The sequence below is a fragment of the Ursus arctos genome, unplaced genomic scaffold (genome assembly GCF_023065955.2).
Source record: "Ursus arctos isolate Adak ecotype North America unplaced genomic scaffold, UrsArc2.0 scaffold_16, whole genome shotgun sequence".
NCBI lineage: Eukaryota > Metazoa > Chordata > Mammalia > Carnivora > Ursidae > Ursus > Ursus arctos.
Window position 1 is genome coordinate 41,566,795 of NW_026622830.1, and position 7,564 is coordinate 41,574,358.

Consider the following 7,564-nt stretch of genomic DNA (forward strand, 5'->3'; position numbering starts at 1 on the left):
CAGAAACAGCTTGAGCAACGTTCTAGTACAGAATTTTGAAACTATTAAAATGTAATGTGAGAGGAAAAGTGGGGAACGTAAGGAACTATGGCAAAGGCCGGCCGCGGGGCCCTCCCCATCCTGTATTTTCACTTGGGAAACGGACAGACTTCCTGAAACGTTAGCCCGCGTGCGAGCCCGCGTGACGCTTCTGCGCAGCCGTGGGCGCTGGGGTCTCTGCGGGGACGCCCGGAAGTGGAGGCTGCGGGCGGGCGCCGCGTCTGTGCTCCCAGCGTGGAGCCGCTCAGTTGCCCAGCTCGCCAGAGCCCGGACGGCTTCGCTCCAGCAAACCTTCCTCCCCTTCCCAGAGCACTGTACCGGTACTTCCTAGCCTCGTCCTGCAAGGACCCCAACACAGTGGGGGTCCTTTAAGGCTTAGGTTTTTAGAATGACAGGTACTTTATCTTCTACTCTTGAAGTATATGTGTTTGAAGGTTAAAATAACGGGTCTTTTCACCCCGAGCTTTAGGTCGGTTGGGCAGTCCAGGCAGATGGGCGGTCTGAGGGGGTGTGCCTGTGCGCCCCAGATCTGCCATCATGTTCTTTTCCTCCGCAGCGAGTGCTCCAGGGGTTCAAGCAAGGCAGACCTGTCCTCGTTTGGAATCACACCTTAGAATTCAGGTCATTTTGAGAGAGTTTCGAGGGGAAGATGAGCAGTCGAAAAGCAAACACGCCACTAGTATGTTTACAGTTGGCGGAAATGTCTAGCACTCTAGGAAAGCCGAATGTGGATAAAGGCTAAATTAAATGAGGAAGTATGTCGAACAAAAGGCTCCAGGTAGGATGAAAAGCAAGAGCTGTGGGTGCCTAGAGCCTCTGGGGCCTGGGCCTTACGCGGGGGGCTCGTGTCTGAGTAGTTGGTCACCGAGCAGCAGCATGGCCTTGCCAGCGCCACGAGGTGAGAATGGCAAGGTCCGTGGGGCATTGATCAGACACACAGCAGGTGCCAAAGCAGGAAGACAGCGGCAGCTCCCATTCTGAGCTCTCAACTCTGCCAACGACTCCATAATGGCGGGGCTGTAATTGCCTCTATTTCCTGGAAGAGGAAACAGTCTCGAGGGGCTGAGTGACTCTGTGCCAAGGGCCTGCGGTAGAAGGCAGAAGACAGCGACCCAGGGCCAGGCTGGAACTGCGCCTGCGCCCGCCCCTCCATGTCCGCAGAGGGGTGAGACACGGAGGAGGGGCCCTCGCTCCGGCCACACGCTCCTTAGACCTCGAATGGCGTCCTTGGTTCGCTCTGCTGCTTGTGCCTGCTTAGGCTTTCGTGCATGCGGATACTCCTTCACTGGTCCCCCAGGCTGGCGAGAAGGACGGGGGAGGGGGGGTTTGCAAAGGCAGGTGTATGTGATGTGAGTGTGTGAGTCTGAGTGTTTTTCTGGAGAGGGACCTGAAGCTTCATCAGTGTTCACAGGGGTGTGTGAGCCACAAAGAAGTCACAAGCCCTGTTCAGAATGGAGGAAGGAACTTAGAGCCGGCTGGGTGGTTGGGACAAAAGTTCAAAAGAAATGACTCACCAAACAATTCCTTTCAAGTGTTTTATTTTTATTTTTGACATAATTCCAGGCTTGACATAAAGTTGCAAAACAGTACAAACATTAACATTTTACATACTTGCTCCCCCTACACATGCACACACATGTGTACACGTGCTTTTTTTCTGAGCCATTTAAAAGTAAGTTGCAGGGGTGCCTGGCTGGCTCAGTCAATAGAATATGTGACTCTGAGCCCCACGCTGAGTGTAGAGATTCATTAAAAAAAAATCTCTAAAAAGTATAAAATAAAATAAAATTAAAAATTAAAGTAAGTTGCAGATACCACGCCCCTTTTAACAGTACAGTATGCATTTCTAAAAGCAAGACATGTTCTTACCTAACCGCAGCACAATGACCAAAATCAGGGAAGTTAGCACTGACGCCATGCTGTTCCCTGATCTACAGACCTAACTCGGATTTTGCTAATTGTCCTAACACTGTCCTTTATAGCAGAAGAAAATCCAGACCAAGAATACATTCAGCTGTCATGCTTCTTTGGTCTCCTACAATCAGGAACGACTGACTCCCAAGTCTCTGTTAACGTGGACACTTCTGCAGGGTACTGGCTAATTGATTTGCGGAGTGTCCCTGAGTCCGGGGTCATCCGCTGTGTCCTCCTGTTCAGAGTCCTATGGGGCACGTTGGCAGAAACACCCTGGATGCAATGCTGAGCTCCTCTTAGTGCACCACTGAGGAAACGCTTGCTGTCCATTAGTCCCATTTCTGACAAAGTGAGCTCTGATCCTTTATTCTTTTTGCAAGTAAGTGTTGCATGGGGAGATTGAGAAGGAATCTATGGCTCAAAACCATAGCAGTGCCTTTTCTGGGCAGTTCTGTTCACATGGTGCTAACTGGGACACTGGGGCAGCTACTGTCATCTGGGAGCTCAGCTGGGGCTGCTGGCCAGGGGTCTCAGTTATATATACTACTTATATATATATAAATGATTAGTTAAAATTATAACCTGGTTCTGACCATTTTTATTATATAAAATAATTACATACTTAAACTTTTTAAACTGAACTGTGTATTATTTATGCATCTAGATATATAGGCTTAGGAAAATATCATAACTAAAATTCTGTGTCTTGGAGTGCCTGGCGGGCTCATTTGGTAGAACATGTGACTTGGGGTCATGAGTTCAAGCCCCATGTAGAACTTACTAAAAAAAATGTCCAGGACGCCTGGGTGACTCAGTCGGTTAAGTGTCTGCCTTCAGCTCAGGTCATGATCCCAGGGTCCTGGGATCGAGCCCCACATTGGGCTCTCTGCTCAGCAGGGGGCCTGCTTCTCCCTCTGCCTACGGCTCCACCTGCTTGTGCTCTCTCTCTGTCTGTCAAATAAATAAAATGTTTTAAAAAAGAATATCAATTAATGTAATCCATCATATCAGTAGGCTAAAGAATTAAAAAATCACATGACCATATTACATGATACAGAAAAAAATTTTGACAAAATCCAATATAGAATCATTATAAAAGCTCTCAGCAAAGTAGGAATAGAGGGCAACTTCCTCAACTTGATGAATTACTTCTCCAAAAAAACTACACCTAAGCATCATAATTAATGGGGAGAAAGTAGAAGCTGTCCAGCTAAGATCAGGAATAAGGCAAGTATGTCCTCTTACCACTCCTTTTAACATTGTTTGGAAGTCCTAGCTAATGCAGTAAGACAAGAAAATGAAATAAGTATACAGAATGGGAAGGAAGATTTAAACCTCTGCAGATGACATGATGGTCTATGTAGAAAATCTGAAAGAACTGACCCAAAAAATTAGAAATAAGTGAATAGCCAGGGTGCCTGGGTGGCTTAGTTGGCTATGTGTCGTCAGACTCTTGATTTCAGCTCAGGTCATGATCTCAGAGTCCTGGGATCAAGGCCCACGTTGGGCTCCACGCTCAGCAGGGAGTCTGTTGGAGATTCTCTCTCTTTCCCTTCCCCTGCTCTCTGTCTCTCAAATAAATAAATAAGTCTTTTTTTTTTAAGGAACTAATAAGTAAATAGCAAGATTACAAGGTTAGTATACAAAAGTCAGTCACTTTTCTATATGCCAAAAAGTGGAATTTGAAATTAAAAGCACAATACCATTTATATTAGCTTCAAAAGACCAAAATACTTGGGTATAAATCTAACAAAACATGTACAAGATCTGTATGAGGAAAGCTACAGAACTCTGATGAAAGAAATCAAAGAAGCAGTAAATGGAGAGATATTTTATGTTCATGAATACGAAAAGTTAACATTGTCAAGGGGTCGTTTCTTTCAAATTTGATTCAATGTAATTTCAGTCAAAATCCCAGCAAGTCATTCTGCAGATATTGACAAACTGATTCTAAAGTTTATAGCCAAAAGACCTAGAATGGCCAACACAATATTGAAGGAAAAGAACAAAGTTGGAGGACTAACACTACTCAACTTCAAGACCCACTATAAAGCTACAGTAATCAAGACCATGTGGTAGTGGTGAAAGAACAAATAGATAAATGGAACAGAATAGTGAGCCCAGAAATAGACCAACTGATCTTTGACAAACAAGCAAGGACAATACAGTGGAGAAAACGTAGTCTTCTCAACAAATGGTGATGAAACAGCTAGATATTCACATGCAAAAAAAAAAAAAAAAGAAAAAAAAGAAAAAGAATCTAGACATAGATCTTACACCCTTCACAAAAATTCACTCAAAATGGATCGTAGATCTAAGTGTAAAACGCAAAACTATAAAACTCCTAGAAGATAGCATAGGAGAAAATCTAGATGGCCTTAGGTATGTGATGACTTTCTAGATACAACACCAAAGGCACCATCCATGAAAGAAAGATTTGATAAGCCGGACTTCATTAAAATTAAACTTTTGCTCTATGAAAGACACTGTCAAGAGATTGAAAAGACAAGTGACAGACTGAGAGGAAATCTTAGCGAAGCACACATCTGATAAAGGACTGTTATCCGAGATATACAGAGACCACTTAAAACTCAACAATAAGAAAATGAACAATCTGATTTAAAAATCGGTGGGGCGCCTGGGTGGCTCAGTTGGTTAACCATCTGCCTTCGGCTCAAGTCATGATCCCAGCATCCTGGGATGGAGTCCCACATCGGACCTCTTGCTCGGCAGGGAGCCTGTTTCTCCCTCGCCCTCCGCCCCTTCCCCCACCTTGTGCGTGTGCGCCCTCTCTCTTAAATAAAGAAATAAAATCTTTTTAAAAAAATAAGCAAAAAATAAAATTGGTGAAAAGTCAGGACACCTTACCAAAGAAGATATATGAAGAACAAATAAACATATGAAAAAAGCTCCACGTCATGACATCAAGGAAATGCAAATTAAAACAATAATGAAGGGGCACCTGGGTGGCTCAGTGGTTAAGGATCGAGCCCCATGTCAGGCTCCTTGCTCATTGGAAGCCTGCTTTTCCCTCTCCCATTCCCCCTGCTTGTGTTCCCTCTCTCACTGTCTCTCCCTCTCTCTCTCTGTCAAATAAATAAAATCTTTAAAAATAATAATAATAAATAACTAAAACAATAATAAAATACCAATACACATCTATTAAAAAGGCTCAGATCCAGAACATTGACAACAACCAGTGCTGGCGAGGATGTGGAACAACAGGAACTCTCTCTCACTGCTGGTGGGAATGCAAAATGGTACAGCTACTTTGGAAGACAGTTTGGCAGTTTCTTTTTTTTTTTTTTTTTAAGATTTTATTTATTTGACAGAGAGAGAGACAGCCAGCAAGAGAGGGAACACAAGCAGGGGGAGTGGGAGAGGAAGAAGCAGGCTCCCAGCAGAGGAGCCTGATGTGGGGCTCGATCCCAGAACGCCGGGATCACGCCCTGAGCTGAAGGCAAATGCTTAACGACTGAGCCACCCAGGCGCCCCAGTTTGGCAGTTTCTTACAAAACTAGACATAGTCTTGTCTTTTTTTTTTTTTTAAAGATTTTATGTATTTATTTGTCAGAGAGAGAGAGAGAGAGCACAAATAGGGGGAGTGATAGGCAGAGGCAGAGGGAGAAGCAGGCTCCCCACTGAGCCAGGAGTCTGGCACAGGGCTGGATCCCAGGACCCTGGGATCATGACCTGAGCCGAAGGCAGACACTTAACTGACTGAGCCACCCTGGCATCCCAAAACTAGACATAGTCTTAACCATATAATCCAGCAGTCGTACTCCTTCATATTTACCCAAATGAGGTGACAATTTATATCCACACCAACATTTATTCATAACTGCCAAAACTTGGAAGTAACCATGATGTCCTTCAGTAGCTTATTGGAGGAAATACTATGGTACATCCAGACAATGGAATATTTTTCAGCGCTAAAAAGACATGAGTCATCAAGCATGAAAAGACATGGAGGAAACATAAATACATGTTAATAAGTGAAATAAGCCAATTTGAAAAGCCTGGATACTGTATGAGTCCAACTAGATGACATTCTGGAAATGATAAAACTGTGGAAACTGTGGATCAGTGGTTTCTGGGGGCTAGTGGGGGAGGGAAGAATTAAAAAGCAGATCACAGAGGATTTTTAGGATAGAGAAAATACTCTGTATGGTAGTATAATGATGGATATACATTTATTATAAATTTGTCCTAACCCATGGAACGCACAACATCAAAAGTGAAGCCTAATGCAAACTATAGACTTTGGATGATAATGATGTGTCAGTAAAGGTTATCCTGTAACAGACATACCACCGCGATGTGGGATGTTGATAATGGGGGGAGGCTGTGTGTATATGGGGGCAGGGTTATATGGGAAATTTCTGTACCTTCTGGTTAAGTCTCTGTGGACCTAGAACTGCTCTAAAAATTTAAATCCATTTTAAGAAAGACAAACAATCCAATTTAAAAGTGGGGAGATGAGGGTGCCTGGGTGGCTCAGTTGGTAAAGCGTCTGCCTTCAGTTCAGGTCATGATTCTGGGGTCCTGGGATACGCGTTGGGCTCCCTGCTAGCAGGGAGTATGGTCACCCATCTCCCTCTGCCCCTCCCTCCACTGGAGCTCTTTCACTTTCTCTCTCAAATAAATAAACAAATTCTTTAAAAAAAATTAAAATGGGCAAATGATTTGAAGAGAAGTTCTCTGAAGAAGGTATACAAATGGCCAATAAGCACATGAAAAGATGCTCAACATCATTAGTCATTAGGGAAATTCAAATGCGCCTACTAGCATGGCTTTAATCAAAGAGGCATAATCCGTGTGGGCAAGGCTGTGCAGAAGTTGGAGCCCTCATACATTGCTGGTGAAAATGTAAAATGGTGCAGTCACGTTGGAAAACTGTTTGGCAGCTTTTCAAAATGTTAAACATGGAATTGCTATATGACTCAGCAGTCCTCTCCAGAGAAATGAAAACATATGCTCACACAAAGACTTGCACATGAATGTTAATTGCAGCATTATTCAGAATAGCCCCCAAGTGGAAACAACTCCCATGTCCATCAGATAAATGGATAAACAAATATGGTGTGTGCATACAATGGAATATAACCCAACAATAAAAAGGAGCAAAGCACTGACAAATGTTCCCACATGGATGACACAGCCTTCATGAAAGCATTTCGAAACATTATGCTCACCGAAAGAAGCCCCACACAAAAGAAGACTGATTGCATGATTCCTTTTACGTGAAGTATCCAGAAAAGGCAAATCTACAGAGACAGAAAGATTAGGGTTATTCCGTGTGGAGGTAGGAATGGGAAGCAGCTGTAAATGAGTACAATGCTTCTTTTAGAAAATGGTCCAGAATGGGATTCGGGTGCTGGTCACACAACTTTGTAAATAGGCTACAAAATCATTGACTCCTACACTCATAATGGGTCAATGTCACCGTATGTAAATTACAGCATAATAAAGCTGTTATTTATTTTTTTTAAAGAAGAGAAAGAAGAGGAGGAGCAAAAGAAGAAGAAACCCCAGGTCCCTTGGCTTTCAGTCTGCTCCCCTTTCTGTGTTTTCCATCCAAGAGCAGCACTGCTACTCAGCGCACTGCCCA